The sequence below is a fragment of the Stomoxys calcitrans genome, chromosome 2 (assembly GCF_963082655.1).
Source record: "Stomoxys calcitrans chromosome 2, idStoCalc2.1, whole genome shotgun sequence".
NCBI lineage: Eukaryota > Metazoa > Arthropoda > Insecta > Diptera > Muscidae > Stomoxys > Stomoxys calcitrans.
Window position 1 is genome coordinate 161,661,231 of NC_081553.1, and position 21,190 is coordinate 161,682,420.

The window sequence follows — 21,190 nt, forward strand, 5'->3', positions numbered from 1 at the left end:
GCAGAGAGCCATTGGCAAAGTTTGAGAGTTTAAACCGCAAAAAATATTTCCCCATGAAACTATAAACATATGATCCAAAATTTTCGCAAAGTAGAAGTCTGCCATCAGACCCACTAAGACGTTTTCGTCCACTGTGAATTCACAGGAACAGAGGAAGAAAGATGCCTTCTACCTCTGAACCATCTAGATTGCTTTAAAAAGCCCAACAACTTGCGAATGTTCACATCCGTTAAATCAGACAAGTTCTTCATGAAATGAGAAACTAAAGTGAAACTCCTTCCGACTGCCAGTGCGGCATACCAGATGTTCTCAAGTTCAGATTAGGCCACATAATATTGGAATTCTCACAGCCCCCCCTTTGTGAGCATCTATCATTCGTTGTCCTTCCGGCCTGGTCCTAAAAATTTGGCTTACATGTCGGTAGAAGCATAACCACAGATTCCAGTATCCCTGGAATGTGTAGGGTAGTTCCTTGTCTCGTAAGCTCGTCCGCTTTACAATTCCCTGGGATATCTCTGTGGCCCGGCACGCAGAACAGGTGAATTTTGAATTGTTCAGCCATCTCGTTAAAAGATCTGCGACAGTTGAGGCCGGTTCTCGAATTCAAAAATACGTTCTCCAAGAATTCAATGTCTGGCTATCTGAGAAGATATTTATACCAGTTGTCGGTATGACTTTACATCTTAATCATTCCACCACTTCTTTGATTGCAGTGATCTCCGCTTAATACACTACTACAGTGGTCAAGTAACCTTGTCAATATGACCAGCTCTAGTTTTGAAAGTGATTTGAAAGTACTTCAAAGGCATTTAGTTGTTTTTTTGCAGATGACTCTGTTATTGTGTGTGATACAAGCTCTCTAATGCCATTATAAACCAAATAAACAAGTAAGAGCGTGCTAAGTTCGGCCGGCCGAATCTTATATACCCTCCACCATGGATCGCATTTGTCGAACTCTATGCGCGGTATCTCATTTTAGGCAAACAAAGAATATTGAATAGTTCTTAGGCTATTGGAGCTATGTCCAGTTATAGTCCAATTCGGACCATAACTGAATGCTGAACATTGTAGAAGTCATTGCGTAATATTTCAGTACATTCGGATAAGAATTGCGCCTTGTAGGGGCTCAAGAAGTAAAATCGGCAGATAGGTTTATATGGGAGCAACATCAAGTTATTGATCGATTCAGACCATATTATTTATATTATATGGCAGCTATATCATGTTATTAACCGACTTGCGCCATATCCAAGATCGGTTTATATGACAGCTATACCAGATTATGAAACGATTTGAATCATTCTTAACACAGTTGTTGGAAGTGATACCAAAACACTACGTGGAAAATGTCAGAATTGAGAATTGCGCCCTCTAGAGGCTCAAGAAGTTAAGACCCAAGATCAGTTTATATGGCAGCTATATCAAAACATGGACCGATTTCGCCCATAAACTAATAAAAAGTATTTGAAGCGGCTAGCTTTACTCCTTCAAAAGTTAGCATGCTTTTGACAGACAGACGGACGGACGGACGGAAAGATGGACGGTAATAATAATTGCGTCCTCTAGAAGCTCAAGATATCAAGATCCCAGATCGGTTTATATGTCAGCTATATCAGGTTATGGACCGATTTCAACCGTTATCACAGTTGTTGGAAATCTTAGCCAAGCACCTCATGCAAAATTTCAGCCAAATCGAAGAAGAATTGCGCCCTCTGGTGGCTCAAGAAATCAAAATTCAAAATCGGTATATATGGCAACTATATCAAAATACCGATATGGCCCATTTACATGAATATATATGGGATCTTAGACAAATACTTCGAGGAGTTACAAACAGAATGACGAAATAAGTATACCCCCATCCTATGGTGGTAGTGTAGAATGTGCGCCGTAATCTATCCTTTCTTCTGTTTACCCGAGGTACCATTTCTGCGTTATTTGCCCCAATGCTTAAACTCATATACCGATGATCAGAGAAGCGGTGGTCATCCGGCACTTCCCATTCGCATATTCTTGCGCTTATATCTTCTTGGTGAGCACTAGCGTTACTTCCTGCAATGAGGTTCTTCTTCATGCAGAAGCGGTTTCAACCAACAACTTGTGGCTTGAAGGCGGCATCTCTGAATCGTGTGCCATATATAGGGAAATCAGCCAGTAATGAGATTTTTTTTATTTCAAGACTGGCTGCTACTGAATCATCAGTGCTTAGCGACGGAAGAACTAAAAAAGTTAGACTAAATCCAGGAATTCTTAGTACACGAACCATTCCTCCACAGACCCATGACTCCTGATATAAGAATCATGTCAAGACTTGTTGCCATCCTAAGGACGTTTAATGTTAGTGTCGCCGAAGCGGCCTTACAATGGCAAAATAATAAAATCACGTCGATGTAAATATCCTTAAAGTTTTTGATATTTTTCTGAAAAAGAACTCGAGTAGACGTTTTTTTTCTCAATTAATTTTTATACCCTCCACCATAGGATGGGGGTATACTAATTTCATCATTCTGTTGGTAACTACTCGAAATATTCGTCTGAGAGCCCATAAAGTATATCTTTTCTTGATCGTCGTGACATTTTATGTCGATCTAGCCACGTCCGTCGTCTGTCCGTCCGTCCGTCCGTCTGTCCGTCCGTCCGTCCGTCTGTCTGTCGAAAGCACGCTAACTTCCGAGGGAGTAAAGCTAGCCGCTTGAAATACTTCTAAATAGTGAAGGTCGGTTTGTATTGTAAATGGGCAATATCGGTTCATGTTTTGATATAGCTGCCATATAAACCGATCTTGACTTCTTGAGCCTCTAGAGTGCGCAATTCTTACGACAATTCTGCACGACGTGTCTTCCTATGATATCCAACAACTGTGCCAAGTATGGTTCAAATCGGTCAATAACCTGATATAGCTGCCATATAAACTGATCTTGGGTCTTGACTTCTTGAGCCTCTAGAGTGCGCAATTCTTATCCGATTTGAATGAAATTTCGCACGACGTGTTTTGTTATGATATACAACAACTGTGCTAAGTATGGTTCAAATCGGTCCATAACCTGATATAGCTGTCATATAAACCGATCTTGGGTCTTGACTTCTTGAGCCTCTAGAGGGCGCAATTCTTAGCCAATTTGAACGAATTTTGGCACGTAGTATTTGTTATGATATCCAACAACTGTGCCAAATATGGTTCAAATCGGTCCATACCCTGATATAGCTGTCATATAAACCGATCTTGGGTCTTGACTTCTTAAGCCTCTAGAGGGCGCAATTCTTATCCGATTTGAATGAATTTTGGCACGACTTGTTTTGTTATGTTATCCAACAACTGTGCAAAGTATGGTTCAAATCGGTTCATAACCGATTATAAACCGATCTGGGATCTTGACTTCTTGAGCCTGTAGAGGTCGCAATTAATATCCAATTTGCCTGACGGATTCTCTCATGACCATCAACATACGTGTTTATTATGGTCTGAATCGGTCTATAGCCTGATACAGCTCCCATATAAATCGATCTCTCTATTTTACTTCTTGAGCACCCAAAGGCCGCAATTCTTATTCGTATTGGCTGACATTTTACACAGGTCTCCAACATATAATTTAATTGTGGTCCAAACCGAACCATATCTTGATATCGCTCTAATAGCAGAGCAAATTTTTCTTATATCCTGTTTTGCCTAAGAAGAGATGCCGGGAAAAGAACTCGACAAATGCGATCCATTGTGGAGGGTATATAAGATTCGGCCCGGCCGAACTTAGCACGCTTTTACTTGTTTAAATTAACTTTGAATGCTAGACGACCTGATATTACTAACATAAGATTCCGAATCATAGAACAGAACTTGTTGTTCAAATTAGATAACATTATTTTGGTTTCAATTGTAGGTTTTTGTGATAAGCTCCCAACTTTGTGCATGGAATAAGAAACACTTTTAAAATATTTGCTTAATCTGAACATAAATGACAACCAAAGGCTGCAGATGAGTTTATTTTTGTGTTAAAACATGCGTCATCGCCTTTTATTTACGAAAGTTTATCTTTTGCTGATTTCACAGCATCCTCGACGGCATCCATTGAATTTTGCACAAATTTGCCCACGGAATGTCCCATTTGTTGCTTAAAAAAATTAGTATAGAAATGAATTTGATTTCTTCTATATAAGCGTTCACTTCACTTACAATTTTATCGCCAATTTTATCAAATATTCCATCGGCTTGGCTTTGACCGAAAATTGCGCTCAAAATTAATGTAACCAAAATAAGAACAATGAAAGTCTTCATTTTTAGATCTCTCACTCTAGCTGTAGCTTATAATTGGTAAAAACGTCTTCGTTGTTTGAATGTACACTGAAGTCTGACAGTTGCCTTGACAGAGGGGTTCTGCAGATAGCTGAATTAAAATAAATTTTTAAACGCGAACTGATAAGCCGATTTATGGTTCATTTGCAAAAACTGCTTATGTCAATTAGCAGCACTTATCAACAATGTACAAAACTAAATTGTAAATTTGTAAACAATTGGTTTTTATATAATAGTTTGTAAGAACAAAGACAATGGTTTAAGCTACGTTCAGATTAGTCAAATATTCTACCCAACTTGTTTAATCACTTTTGCCCAATTGTTTTCACCGTAAAAATCTAAGACGATATTGAGCTGAAACTTTGCACAGATTCTTTTTTTTTTTTTTTGTCCATAAGCAGTTCGAATATGGGCTATATCGGACTATATCTTCATATAGCCCCTATAAAGACCGATACGTCTTAGGCCCATTACAGCCACACTTATTATCCGATTTTGCTGAAATTTGGGTTAGTGAGTTGTGCTAGGTCTTTCGACGTCCTTCTTCAATTTGGCTCAGATCGGTCCAGACTTGGATATAGCTGCCAAATAGGCCGAACTATCGGTTTAAGGTCTTGCGCCCATAAAAGGCGCATATATTGTCCGATTTTGCCAAAATAATGGACAGTGAATTGTGTTAGACCCTACGTCATCCTTCTTTAATCTCTCAATTTAGGGTTTTGGGCGCATAAAAAGCGTATTTATTGTCCGATTTTGCTCAAATTTGGTACAGTGAGTTGTGTTAGGCGCCTCCACGTTTATCTTTAATTTGGCCCAGATCGGTCCAGATTTGGATACAGCTGGGTCTTAGGCCCAAAAAAGCCACATTTATTATCCGATTTTGCTGAAATTTGGGACAGTGAGTTGTGTTACCTCCTTCGATATACTTCTGCAATTTGGCCCAGATCGGTCCAGGCTTAGATATAGCTGCCATATAGACCGATCTCTCGATTTAAGGATTTGCGCCCATTTGCGCATTTATTGTCCGATGTCGCCAAAATTTGGGACAATGAGTTGTGTTAAGACCTTCGACATTTCTCTTTAATTTGGCCAAATTAAAGAAGGATGTCGTAAGGCCTAACACAACTCACTGTGCCATATTTCAGCAAAATCGGATAATAAATGTGGCTTTTATATGCCTAAGACCCTAAATCGGAGGATAGGTCTATATGGCAGCTATATCCATATCTAGACCGATTTGGGCCAAATTGACGAAGAATGTCGAAGGACCTGACACAACTCACTGTCTCAATTTTCAGCAAAATCGCATAATAAATGTGGCTTTTATGGGCCTAGATATAGTCCGATATAGCCCATCTTCGAACTTAACCAGCTTATGGACAAGAAAAGAATCCTTGCAAAGTTTCAGCTTAACATCTCTATTTTTAAAGACTGTAGCGTGATTTCAACAGACAGACGAACGGACATGGCTAGATCGTCTTAGATTTTTACGCTGATACAAAATACCTATACTTTATAGGGTCGGAAATGGATATTTCGATGTGTTACAAGCGGAATGACGAAAGAATATAATCCCCCATCCTTCGGTGGTGGGTATAAAAAGACCAATATTTCGTTATACACATTTGAACAATGACTTGTATTTATTAGTATTTGGTCCAAATCGGAACATATTTCAATATAGCTGCTATGGGGCATAAGGTATGCATTTTTCACGGGATTTTGCAAAAGGTGGTTTACATATATACCGAGGTGGTGGGTATCCAAAGTTCGGCCCGGCCGAACTTAACGCTTTGTTACTTGCTTTTTTATACCGTCCACCATAGCATGGGGGTATACTAATTTTGTCATTCTGTTTGTAACTACTCGAAATATTCGTCTGAGACCCCATAAAGTATATATATTCTTGATCGTCGCGACATTTTATGTCGATCTAGCCATGTCCGTCCGTCTGTCCGTCCGTCCGACCGTCCGTCCGACCGTCCGTCCGTCCGTCTGTCTGTCGAAAGCACGCTAACTTCCGAAGGAGTATAGCTAGCCACTTGAAATTTTGGGAAAATACTTCATATTAGTGTAGGTCGGTTGGGATTGCAAATGGGCCAAAGCGGTCCATGTTTTTATATAGCTACCATATAAATACACCGATCTTGGGTCTTGATTTCTTGAGCCTCTAGAGGGCGCAATTCTTATCCGATTTAAATGAAATTTTGCACGACTTGTTTTGTTTCGATATCTAACAACTGTGCCAAGGATGGATCAAATCGGTTCATAACCTGATACAGCTGCCATATAAACCGATCTTGGGTTTTGACTTCTTGAACCTCTAAAGGGCGCAATTCTTATCCGATTTGCCTGAAATTTTGCATGAAGTATTCTATTATGACTTTCAACAACTGTGCCATATAAGGTTCAAATCGGTTCATAACCATCATAACTGCCACCTCTAGAGGTCACAATTATTATCTGATTTGCCTGAAATTTTGTTCGACGGGTCCTCTCATGACCATCAACATACGTGTTTATTAAGGTCTGAATCGGTCTATAGCCTGATGCAGTTCCCATATAAATCGGCCTCTCTATTTACTTGTTGAGTCCCCAAAGGGCGCAATTCTTATTTGAATTGGCTGACATTTTACACAAGTCTGCAACATATAATTTAATTGTGGTCCAAACCGGACCATATCTTGATAACGCTCTAATAGCAGAGCAAATCTTTTCTTTTATCCTAAAGAACTCGACAAATGCGATCCATTGTGGAGGATATATAAGATTCGGCCTGGCCGAACTTAGGACGCTTTTACTTGTTTGCAATTAATTTTTCCATATTTATTATGGTTGCCTATTACGGTTGGTCAATGAATTGTATTTTATGTTATTTCTCCCAAGGTGGAGTGAGTCTTGCAAAGTACCATAAGAATGAATATCACCAGAAATTTAAGGACTTAATTGATTACTGAAAAGAAATTGCCAGACAATAGAGAGGATTCGATCACAGAAAACACGCTATTGGCATACGATTCAAACCTCTAACCTCCTGTCTGCCGGGCCTACAGTTCATAGCTTGATAATTTGCACCATAAAGCTTAAATCCAAATGGAAAATGGCATAGGAGTATTAGATTCTGTGTTTGGCTAAAACAAGCTAATTCATTGTTTCAAATGGCCTGCTTTTCCAGCCTTTTACAGATGGTCTGCGTTAAAGACGTCATATTTTATTGGTGGACACTAACTGGATAAGGTGGATCTGTTGAATGACTCAGGTGTGTTACTTGATGGCGCTGAAATTTGATGGTCATATTGATTCTGTTGTCAGTAGATCTAGGTTTCATTAAAAGATGGTCTGAAGAGTTCAATGATCCATACTTGTCAAAACGTCTGTTTAACTCCCTTGTCAGGCCAACGCTCGAGAACGCATTCATCGTATGATCTTCTTGTTATCAGTGCCATATAGGCACAATTGAATCTGTCCAGAAACAATTTCATACTTTCGCATTAGGAGGATTATGTTGGAATAGTCTTTTGGATCTTCCGCCCTATGTGGACCGTCACGTCATTCGACTAATAACCATCTATATATGCAGCATGTTTCTATATTCTGTTAGATCGTGTATCCTGCCTGTTTCAGCATCCCGTCTTAATCCAGAATCCGATGCGCTCCATTATCCCGTTCCGGACTCTTCCTTATCCTGATTTACTCCTGTATTCTACCTGTTCTGTTTTAATCTCAGCATTCTGTTTGATCCAGTATACTGTTCCGTTGGTCTGATAAAATACCTGTACAAAAGAGCTTTGTTGGCGGATTAGATAATGTTTTTCATCCCCACCACCATAGGATGGGCTTATACTAATCTAGTCATTCAGTTTGCAACACCTCGAAATACTAGTCTAAGACCTTATAAAGTACATATATTCTTGATCGTCTCGACATTCTGAAAGTTGGTTGCTATCCCTAATTGACCCATAAACCTTAACCAATTTTGATGTAAAAGGTAAGGGATTCCTATTTATTAGTTTTAAAACACTACGATAGAACATTAAGCACAGCTTATTATAGCGGTGCCATACCACAAACTTGCGGAATACATAGTGAAAATTCTTATAAAATTATTTAATTTTAATAAATTAAAATTTTTAGCTATTATTGTATAAATCAATTGAAAATTTGATAAATTAAGAAACTAAAATTAAAGCTAGAACCATATTACAAAAAAAAAAAACTAATAAAAGCGTGCTAAGTTCGGACGGGCCGAATCTTATATAGCCTCCACCATGGATCGCATTTGTCGAGTTCTTTTCTCGGCATCTCCTCTTAGGCAAAAAAAGGATACAAGAAAAGATTTGCTCTGCTATTAGAGCGATATCAAGATATGGTCCGGTTTGGACCACAATTAAATTATATGTTGGAGACCTTTTGGGGGCTCAAGAAGTAAAATGGAGAGATCGATTTATATTGGAGCTGTATCGGACTATAAACCGATTCAGGCCATAATAAACACATATGGTGATGGTCATGAGAGGATCCGTCGTACAATTTTAGGCAAATCGGATAATAATTGCGACCTCTAGAAGCTCAAGAAGTCAAGATCCCAGATCGGTTTATATGGCAGCTATATCAGGTTATGAACCGATTTTAACCTTATTTGACACAGTTGTTAAAAGTAAGAATAAAATATGTCATGCAAAATTTCAGCCAAATCCGATAGGAATTGCGCCATGTAGAAGCTCAAGAAGTCAAGTCCCCAGATCGGTTTTTATGACAGCTATATCAGGTTATGGACCGATTTGAACCATACTTGGCACAGTTATTGCATATCATAACAAAACACGTCGTGCAAAATTTCATTCCAATCGGATAAGAATTGCGCACTCTAGAGGCTCAAGAAGTCAAGACCCAAGATCGGTTTATATGGCAGCTGCATCAAAACATGGACCGATATAGCCCATTTACAATACCAACCGACCTACACTAATAAGAAGTATTTGTGCAAAATTTCAAGCGGCTAGCTTTACTTCTTCCGAAGTTACCGTGCTTTCGACACACAGACGGGCGGACAGACAGACGGACGGACATGGCTAGATCGACATAAAAAGTCGCGACGATCAAGAATATATATACTTTATGGGGTCTCAGACGAATATTTCGAGTAGTTATAAACAGAATGACGAAATTAGTATACCCCCCATCCTATGGTGGAGGGTATAAAAACAATTAAAAGCGGCCCTTCCTAACTTTGGATAACCCCTAGTCGGGCATAAATGTAAACCACCTTGTGTCAAAATCCGGTAAAAAATTAATGCTTATGCCCCATAGCAGCTATATCAATATATGTTCCGATTTGGACTAAATACTAATAAGTACAAGCCATTGTTCAATTGTGTATAACAAAATATTGATCTTTTAATTGGGTTGCCCAAAAAGTAATTGCGGATTTTTCATATAGTCGGCGTTGACAAACTTTTTCACAGCTTGTGACTCTGTAATTGTCTTAGGCCAATAAAAGCCACAGTGAGTTGTGTAAGGCCCTTCGACATCCTTCGTCAATTTGACTCTGATCGGTCCAGGTTTGGTTATAGCTGCCATATAGACCGATCTTCCTATTTAGGTTCTTAGGGCCATAAAAGCCAAATTTATTATCCGATCTTGCTGAAATTTCGGACAGTGAGTTGTGTTAGGCCCTTCGACATCCTTCGTCAAGTTTGCCCAGATCGGTTCATATTTCGATATATGTAGCTGCCAAATAGACCGATCCTCCGATTTAGGGTCTTAGGCCCTTTAAAGCCACATTTGTCTTCTTCAGTTTGACTCAGATCGGTTCAGACTGGATATAGCTGCCATATAGACCGGTCTCTCGATTTAATGTTTTGGGCCCATAAAAGGCGCATTTATTGTCCGATGTTGCCGAAATTTAGGACAGAGAGTTAAGTTAACCCCCTCCACATGTTTCCGCAATTTGGTCTAGAAGGTCGAGATTTGCGTATAGCTGCCATGTAGACCGACAACTCGATTTAAAGTCTTGGCCCCATAAAAGCAGCATTTATAATCCGATTTAACTGAAATTTGAAATTTATGTTAGGCTTTTCGACATTTCGATGTAACTGCTATGGGACATAAGATATGCAATTTTTACCGGATTTTGATGAAAGATTATGAACCGATATGTATCATAGTTAACACAGTTATTGGCAGTGCGCCCTCTACAGGCTCAAGAAGTCAAGATCCCAGAGAGGTTTATATGGCAGCTATACTAGGTTATGTACCGATTTGCGCCATACTTAGCACAGTCAGTGGAAGTCATAACAAAACACCACGTGCAAAATTTCAGTCAAATCCGATGAGAATTGCGCCCTATAGAGGCTCAAAAGTCAAGACCCAAGATCGGTTTATATAGCAAAACATGGACCGATTTGGCGCTGTTACAATCCCAACCGACCTACACTAATAAAAAGTTTTTGTGCAAAATTTCAAGTGGCTTCCTTTACTGCTTCAAAAGTTAGCGTGCTTTCGACAGACAGACGAATGGACGGACATGGCTACATCGATTTAATATGACATGACGATCAAGAATATACAATATATTCATTATGGGGTCTCAGACGCATATTTCGAGGTGTTACAAACAGAATGACGATATTAGTAAACCCGCATACTATGGTGGAGAATATAAAAATTATGCACTACAACTTAATTTATTTTTTATACATTTTTAGCAGAATCCATGGTGGTGGGCTCCCAAGTTTCGGCCCGCCCGAACTTAGCACCCTTTTACTTGTTTGATATCTGATGGGGGCGGACTCTCCCCCTTACCCTAATTTTCAGAAACGCCAGATCTCGGAGATGAGTGGTGCGATTTAAGCGAAATGTGTGCTCTCATATAATACTCTAAAAAAAAAATTTGGTATCCAAATTTCGGATAGGGTACCTAAAGGAGCTGCCCCATCTTAAAACCTACCGAACATATATATAGACCAATCGCGACAATATGGGACTTAAATGAAAGGTATTTAGGATAAGAAAACGTATATGATATCCAATTGTCGGTCCAAGTGCTAGGGGGACCACCCCAAGCCCCAAAACACCCCTAAATCGGACATATTTACTGACCATCTCAATATGGGACTCAAATGAAAAGTATTTGCAAGTAGAATACGAATCTGATATCCAAATATGGGACCAAGAGTTTGGGCGGCCGCCTCTCACCAAAAACATTCCCCAAAAGGGACAAATTTACGACCATAGCAATATGGGGCTCAAATGAAAGGTCTTTGGAAGTAAAGCACGACTTTGATATCAATATTTGGGAAAAGTGCCTATGGGGCCAACCCACCCCCACAACACCACCCAAATAGTAAGTATTTTCTGACTATTGCAATATGAGGCTCATATCAGAGGGTTTTTAAAGTGGAACACGAATTCGATATATATTTTCAAGGCCAACTCACTGAGTGGCCTCCCATCCCCAAAACACCTCCCAAGCCGGTCATGTTTGCCGACTATGGAAATATGGGGCTCAAATTAAAGGTATGTGGGAGTAGACCACGTATCTGATATCAACATTAGGGACCATTTCGTCATTCCTCTTGCAACACAACGAAATATCCATTTCCGACCTTTTAGAGTACATATATTTTTGATCAGCGTAAAAATCTAAGACGATCTAGACATGTTCGTCCGTCTGACCGTCTGTCTGTTGAAATGGCGCATTTATTGTCCGATGTCGCCGAAATTTGGGAGAGTGAGTTAAGTTAAGCCCCTTGACATATTTCTGCAATTTGGTTTAGATCGATCAAGATTTGCATATAGCTGCCGTATAGACCGATATCTCGATTTAAAGTCTTGGCCCAAAAAAAGGGCGCATTTATAATCCGATTCAACTTTAATTTGACACATTGACGTTTGTTTGGCTTTTCGACATCCATGTTGTATATGGTTCAGATCGGTTTACTTTTAGATATAGCTACTAAAAAGACCAATATATTGTTATAGCATTTGGTTCAAATCGAATCAGATTTCGATGTAACTGCTATAAGACATAAGGTAAAATTTCATACCTTATGTAATTATATTATAGTAAGATTTTATCGCAACGAGGTGTAGAGTAAAAAAAATGTTTTTTTTTAACCCTACACCACTGATGTGGTACAGGGTTTAGGATATAGCTCAGATTAGGATATAGATCTTACGTATATGTTCGTCCGATTTGAACTAATATTGCAATAATGTGGTCATTTGTTAACCGATTCTCTCGAAGATTGTCAGGAAGGATTTCTTAATTATTAACATTACTGGAGAATTTCATAGAAATTGATTCAGATTTAGATATAGCTCCCAGAAATATATATCGCCCGATTTTTACTCCTAGAGGCACTGCAAGCTCATCTATTGACCAATATTGCCAAATTTTTGTTCAAGGCTTTCCCTGACGACTACTACGCTATTTGACAAGTATGCTCGAAATTTGTTCCATTTTCAGAAATATTGTAATAAAGTGCTCATTTGATAGCCGATTCTCTCGAAATTTGGCAGAAAGGATTTTCTTATAACTCCTATATTACTGGTGAATTTCATACAAGATATAAAATAGCTGCTATATATGTATATCGCCCGATTTTCACTTGTGGAGCCAATGAATGCTCATTTATTGACAAATCTTGCCAAAAATTTTGCACAACGCTTTCCGTTATGACTTCCACAACATCTAAGAACTTTTGTCGAAATCGGTTCAGATTTCGATATAGCTCCCATACATAAGTTCGTTCGAAGATTTTGGGTAATTTGCAATAATGTTGTAATTTGTCAACCGTAGTTATTACAGTCTGAACATTTTCCAAATTTGATACGGATTGTTAAATAACCTATCTTAAAACATCCAAATAGGTCTATCAAAATTGGTTCAGAATTAGAATTAGACTGCTGGAAAATATAATTTCACAGTTCCTAGCATAATCCGAGAACTCAATTTGGCAGTGTTACAGGTCAACGGTGACACCCTTCGAGGGGTCAACACTTCGTCTTTGAGAGATTTAGCAGAAGTGCGTGTTCTGTTAATACCAGTTACGCTGCGAACAAATTACTCATATATTTAGTACAGGGTGAGATACGGGGTATCAAAGCTGATCACTTTTGACTTCTCCAACCGATTTGCCTGATTTAGGACTCTAAGAAAGATCTTAAAAGTATGCCTAATGTATCATGCCGTCGTGTACCGTAAACGAGGTATAAATTGTGTAATTTTAAAATATAAAAATTTTGACTTGGTTTTTTCAGTGTTTTTTAATAACTTCGTCAATTTGTGAGCCATACATTTTGAATTTCACACCAAATGTGCCAATACAGCTATATATATTAATGAGTTGCGTGACTGCCAGATAATCGCCCAGCCTAAACGCCAAGAGCTAGAACCATGAAATTTAGCATGAATATTGGCTCGTAGGCACGGGATAAGGCTAGATTTGGTGATATTCGTACTAAAAAGTACCAAAAAGTACGAAATTATACATATTTGGCCAGCGCGAACGGAAAGGGCCAGAATTATGTTATTAGGCTCAAATGAAAGAGCGTTTCGAAAAATAAGGTTTGGTGAAATTTTTTGGAAAATCGTACAGGAAGTGGGAGAAATAGTTCGTTTAGTAGCGTAGTTGGTACAAATTAGTACTTTTTTTGTAAATTAAACTAGAACTCTAATTTTGGAACTTAGGTACACTATGGCAACCTAAATTGGGTGACTCTAAGAGTTTTCGCAAATATCTACATTAAGAAACTAAAATGTACCAAACAAGTACGAAGTGGGTGAATATGGCGGATAGATAGAGGTAGAATTTCTAAATTTTCACATTAAGGTACTAAAAGAGTACCAACAAGTAAAATCGTGCTAAGTACGGCCGGGCCGCATCTTATATACCCTCCACCATGGATCGCATTTGTCGAGTTCTTTTCCCGGCATCTCTTCTTAGGCAAAAACAAATTTGCTCTCCTATTAGAGCGATATCAAGATATGATCCGGATCGGCCCACAATTAAAGTACATATTGGCGACCTGTGTATAATGTCACCCAATTTGAATAAGAATTGCGCCCCTTGGGGGCTCAAGAAGTAAAAGAGAGATAGATTTATATGGGAGCTGTATCAGGCTATAGACCGATTCAGACCATAATAAACACGTATGTTGATGGTCATGAGATGATGCATCGTACAAAATTTCAAGCAATTCGGGTAATAATCGGAAAATAATAATCCCAGATCGGTTTATATGGCAGATATATCAGGTTATGAACCGATTTGAACCTTATTTGTAACAGTTGTTAAAAGTCATAAAAAAATATGTCTTGCAAAATTTCATCCAAATCGGATAGGAATTGCGCCCTCTAGACGCTCAAGAAGCAAAAAGAAGTCCCCAGATCGGTTTATATGACAGCTATATCAGGTTATGGACCGGTTTGAACCATAATTGGCACAGTTGTTGGAATTTATAACAAAATACTTCGTGCAAAAATTCATTCAAATCGAATAAAAATTGCGCCCTCTAGTGGCTCAAGAAATCAAGATTCAAGATCGGTTTACATGGCAGCTATGTCAGGTTATTCACCGATTTCAACCTAACTTAGCACAGATATTGGAAGTTATAGCGAAACACGTCGTGCAAAATTTCATTCCAATCGGATAAGAATTACGCCCTCTAGAGGCTCAAGAAGTCAATACCCAAGATCGGTTCATATGGCAGCTATATCAGGTAATGGATTGATTTGAACCATACTTGGCACAGTTGTTGGATATCATAACAAAACACGTCGTGCAATATTTCCAATCGGATAAGATTTGCGCCCTCTAGGGGCTCAAGAAGTCAAGACCCAAGATCGGTTTATATGGCAGCTATATCAAAACATGGACCGATATGGCCCATTTACAATCCCAACCGACCTACACTAATAAGAAGTATTTGTGCAAAATTTCAAGCGGCTAGCGTGCTTTCGACAGACAGACGACGAACGGACAGACGGACGGACGGACGGACGGACATGGCTAGATCGACATAAAATGTCACGACGGTCAAGAATAAATGGAGTCTCAGACGAATATTTCGAGTAATTACAAACAGAATGACGAAATTAGTATACCCCCATCCTATGGTGGAGGGTACGAAAAGGTACGAAAAGGTACGAAAAGGTACGAAAAGGGTGAACTTTGTACAGGGTGGATAGATAGAGGTAGAATTTTTTAAATTTGACTTAAAAGACATCTGCAAAAGGATTATGGTGAAAAGAATTAATGGGAAAAATAGTGCTGGTAACGAGAGAAAACGAACGTTTTGCACATCAATTGGTACAATTTTGTACTTACTTTACAGATGGATCTAGAGGTCTGAAATTGGGAATATGAGTACAACTAGGAAATGTATGATGGATTACTAAATGATCTTTTCGAAATTCGTAAATTTTTAATAGATCTTGTACTTTCTGTTCAGATAGAGCCTAAGATAAGAAATATATGATGTGTGGCTTAATGTTCTATTAGAAATTCGTACATAATGATACCACTTGGTGCTTTCTTTACAGATGGAGCTAGAGCTATATAATCTATTCACAACTCGTACATTTTGGTACCATTTGGTACTTTTTTTACAAAAGGAGCTAGAGGTCTGTGATTTGGCATATAGGTACAAGAAGGAAATATATAATGGGTGACTAAATGATTCATCAAAATTCGCACATTTTGCCACCAAAAAGTGCAAAATAGTACAAAATAGATTATCTTCGCCAACAGTGAACGGAGGCTACTAAAATTACGCAATTTGACGTACATTATCAACATTAGGATACGGTAACACCGTGACATTAAATATTGGGCGGTTAGACGATTTATTTTAATTCGTGAATTTAAGTACTGAAACATACAAATTTGGTATTTTTTTACGAACTGAGTCAGAGCGCTCACAATTGCTATTAATTTATACCGATCCCGATGATGTATCACCGGTTGAATTACAAGCTATGTCTGATAGACTGGTTCCCTGGCATAGAGAGATATACTCTGCTTGTATCAAATGTCATATATACCTGTGGTATGGAGGGACACGAAGGTCATTTTCATTCCGAAGCCAGGAAAACCCTACCACACTAAAGCGAGAGATTTCGTCCTATTAGTCTGTCATCCTTTTTGCTGACGACTCTTGAGAAGTTGATAGAAACATATCTTATGGCAAAGATCCCTGGAAATCGCCTGTCGTGCCAGCATATAGTAAAGGTAAATCCACTGAAATAGCCCTTCACGACCTATTCGGCTACATAAAGGGTTCTCTCGCTGTCAGGGAATATACATTCCTCGACATTGAAGGTCCTTTCAGTCAATTATAAAGGAGTTGGAGTTTCTAGGCATCAACTCTACCGAAGGAAAATTTATTAAGAACTTACTTACTAAGAAGATGGGTCAACAGAGGAACGACTCAAGGAGTTGTACTGTCTCCTCTACTTTGGAATATAGCCATCAACAATATATTATTGTCGCTGGAAGAAAAATGTGTAAAAATGGTCGTGGCAATTGCGGTTAGGGAAAAGTTTCTCAGCACTCTAAAAGATATTCTTCAGGAAGCTCTATGTGCAACAGCAAAGTGGGCTACCGAAAGTGGTCTAAGTATAAATTCGTACAAAAACGAAGTAGTTCTTCTCAGCATGAGATACAAGCTGCCTACAGTGAAACCTGCCTCCATGGGAGTGGCGAATATTCCATTTAAAGAAAGCGCCAAAAAGCTGCTTGTTTGGCTGGACAGGAAATTGAACTTCAAATCCAACATTTTGAAAAGGCAAGAAAGGCAACTCTTGCCCCGTACACCTGCAAGAAAGCCATTGGTAAAAATTGGGGTTAAGACCGCTAGTCATGCATTGGATATATTGTAGACTACAGTTGTCAGATCTATAATTCTTTATGGTGTTTTGGTCTGGTGGACGGCGCTTCAAAAGCCCACCTACTGCTTATTACTTAAACGGATCCAAAGGATGGCTTGTTTGTGTATCACAGCCGCACTTAGGACGACACCATTATGCCTCTGGACAATGTGGCTAGACAAATTGCAGCGACCACTGCCGTGAGGATAAGGGAGCTTTCTCAATGGTCATGTGGCGGCTACGGACACTGTGATATCCTTGATACAATACCTGATGCTCCATTGAGAGTTGATTAAACCCTATCTGAGCCGCTTTTTGAGAAAAAGTACTGTGTACGATCCCCGGTAACAGAAGTTACATGGACTTCTATACGGATGGCTCCAAACTAAACGACCAGATGGGCTTTAGGGTGTACTGTGAAGACCTAGAATTGGTCATATCTAAAAGGTTATCCGAAGTGGTTATTAAGGAAGTGGTGGAATGGCTAAAATGTAATGTCATTACGACTATTGGCATAAATATCTTCTCAGACAGACAGACAGCCATTAAATCCCTGGAGAACGTATTTCTAAACACAAAAACTGCCCTCGAATGTTGCAGATCTCTCAACGAGATGGTTGAACAGTTCAAAATTCACCTGTCTTGGGTGCAGGGCCACAGAGATATGCCAGGAAAATGTAAAACGGACGAGCTTGCGAGACAGGAACTACCTTTCACATTCCAGGGATATTGGAAACTGTGGGTATGCCTCTAGCGACATGTAAGCCAAATTTTTAGGACCAGGCCCGAAGGAAAACGAATAATAGATGGTCACAAAGAGGGGGCTGTGAGCATTCTAAAACTATGTAGCCTTGTAGACTTGAAGAGGTCTAGCGCTTTGCTGTCAATGACTAGAACAGACGTCTCAGTCATTGTGTTCGCCATGATAGGTCACTTTTCAATCAGAAAACATACTGACAGACTGTAGGTTGCCAGCAACAACTTTTGCAGAAGCTGTGTGGACATCGAAGAAGAAGAGACTATAGAACAACCTCTGTGTGTCTCCCACTAGCAGTCAGAAGGAGTTTCACTTTTGGTTTTCATTTCTTTGAGAACCTGTCTGATTTGGGCTTTTTAAAGCGATCTGGATTGTTCAACGGTAGGAACTAGAAGGCATCTTCCATCTTTTGTTTCTGTGGTATCACAATGGACGAAAACGTCAAAGTGGGTCTTAACAGACTGCCACTTAAACTTAGCCTAACCTATACCTTGACAATATATATATGAGACAATTTAAGGTTTTGTTATTCTTGGTATTATTTAGTACTTTTTTTTACAGAAGGGAACAGATTTCTGAAATATTATACGCAATTATTACAAAACTTTAAAATCTTATAAAATGAGTGACCTAAGCTTTTGTGAGACCTCCACCAAAAAGCGGGTATCAAAAACGAAGCTAGCGAAGCGGACCACCGGGATGCTAGTGTATTCATAAAATAAAAAAAATGAATCATATCGCGGCTAAAGATTAGCCGCTTAAAAATAGCATCGTTTTCAATAAGAAAAATATTTTTTTTGTCAAAAATTTGTAAAATTTTTCAAAAAAGATGCTTTTAGTTCCTTCAAGTGTTTGCAAACTTTGGGCAAGGAAGTATTATAACTTCTTTCCATTTTCGCAAAGTAGAGGTAGTGAGAAAACCAATTTGGAATAGGGAGTTTTTTAGACATATCTAAAGGGTGATTTTTTTGAGGTTAGGATTTTCATGCATTAGTATTTGACAGATCAAGTGGGATTTCAGACATGGTGTCAAAGAGAAAGATGCTCAGTATGCTTTGACATTTCATCATGAATAGACTTACTAACGAGCAACGCTTGCAAATCATTGAATTTTATTACCAAAATCAGTGTTCGGTTCGAAATGTGTTCAAATTTTGACAAATTTTGTTCAGCGATGAGGCTCATTTCTGGTTGAATGGCTACGTAAATAAGCAAAATTGCCGCATTTGGAGTGAAGAGCAACCAGAAGCCGTTCAAGAACTGCCCATGCATCCCGAAAAATGCACTGTTTGGTGTGGTTTGTACGCTGGTGGAATCATTGGACCGTATTTTTTCAAAGATGCTGTTGGACGCAACGTTACGGTGAATGAACACATTTCGAACCAAACACTGATTTTGGTAATAAAATTCAATGATTTGCAAGCGTTGCTCGTTAGTAAGTCTATTCATGATGAAATGTCAAAGCATACTGAGCATCTTTCTTTTTGACACCATGTCTGAAATCCCACGTGATCTGTCAAATACTAATGCATGAAAATCCTAACCTCAAAAAAATCACCCTTTACAACTGTGCCAAATATGGTTCAGTCCGGTCTAACTTTAGTTGTAGGTCCCATACAAACCACATCCTTAAAAGGCCATATCGGATAAAAGATTATATGGAAGTTATATCGAAACCTGTGCCAATTTTGATGATACATACTGAGACGTCATATAGAACATCTCACGCCCCATATTGTGTAGATGTGACCAAAATTGTGGCTTTTACTGCCTGAAAAGTCCATATCGAATGAAATATACACATTGGAGCTATATCTAAATCAGGACCGATTTTAATGAAATTTTGCGCACGTATTTAAACATCAAATAAAACGTCTCATGCAAACTCGGACGAAATTTGTGGCTTCTACAGGCTAAAGTCTATTTCGGATGAAAAATATATTGGGGACCTGTATCTAAATCTAAACCGTATCTTATGAAATGTTGCACACGTATTAAGCCTTCAAATAAAACACTTCGTACTACATCTTGTTACGATCGGACTAAAATAGTGACTTCTACAGCCTTAAAAGTTAAATCGGATGAAAAATATATATGGGAGGTATATCTAAATCGTCGTATTGGGACCTTAAAGAAAACATTTCGTGCAAAATTTTGTAAAGACCGGAATAAAATTGTGGCTGCTATAGCTATAAAATTCCATATCGGATGAAAGTTATATTTGGGAGCTATATCTAAATCTTTACGTTGAATAAAACGTCCGGTGCCAAATTTTGTAAAGAGCGGACCAAAACTGACTTCTAATGTCTTAAAAGGCCAATATCGGATGAAAGATATATATGGGAGCTATATCTAAATCTGAACCGATTTCGTTTAAAATCAATAGCGTTTGTCTTTGGGCCAAAAGAGAGACTTGTGCAAAATTTCTGACAATCGGACATTAAATGCGACCTGTAACTTGATCACAAAAAAAATGTACAGACATAAGGACATAGCTAAATCGAATCAGGGCCGATGATTCTAGGCCGATCGGTATACTTATCAATGGGTCTAGCTCTTCTCCTTCTAAGCGCTGCAAACAAATGCACAATGACATAATATCCTGTACCACAGTGGTGGTGTAGGGTATAAATAGAGATTTTTACACCAAGTTTAGTGAAGCCTAGAGTGAATTTAGAGTAGATAGAATCCTAATTGGAAAATGTTTTATACATCGTTGAAAGATATTAATTTTCCTTTAAAGTGAAGTATATTGCGTAAATAAGACGGTAATTTTCATGACTTATGATGACGACAACAATTAAATTTGGAAATTTTCGACTATTTTCAATTATGGGCTTTTGTTTTGCCGGATGGAATAGAGATATTTGAATGTTTATTTTTGTGTTTGGTAGAAGTGATGCCGAATAAAATTTTCTTACACGTATGTGCCATAGAATGTGACGTAATAGTTGGATTTTAACAGTGAATATAACATTGCTTGAAATCGACTTTTTTTAGTATTTGACCTGATCTATGGCTAGGATATGGTGAGACATACCTTAAGTTGTTGGAAACATTGAAAGCTTTTATTCATGCCTAGGTTGGGATAGGTATAGGTGGCAGTCCATCAGACTCACTTAGGCGTTTTCGTCCATTGTAATACCACAGGAACAGAGGAAAGAAGATGGCTTCTAGTCCCTACCATTGAACCATCCAGATCGCTTTAAAAAGTCACATCCGCTAAATCAGACAGGTTCTCAAAGAAAAGCGAACCTAAAGTGGAACTCCT

The 21,190-nt window shown here is 38.6% G+C and overlaps 1 protein-coding gene and 1 long non-coding RNA gene across 3 annotated transcripts in view; one reads left to right on the forward strand and one right to left on the reverse strand.

Annotated features, from left to right (window-relative positions):
• Positions 1 to 21,190, forward strand: part of LOC106089583 (glutamine--fructose-6-phosphate aminotransferase [isomerizing] 2) — a 626,017-nt gene that overhangs the window by 452,595 nt on the left and 152,232 nt on the right. The gene's annotated exons all lie outside the window — the stretch shown is intronic.
• Positions 3,929 to 4,359, reverse strand: LOC106089582 (uncharacterized). The gene is made up of 2 exons (XR_001221655.1): positions 4,169 to 4,359; positions 3,929 to 4,106 (listed from the first exon to the last, which is right to left on the reverse strand). It is a non-coding gene; the product is annotated as an uncharacterized LOC106089582 (long non-coding RNA).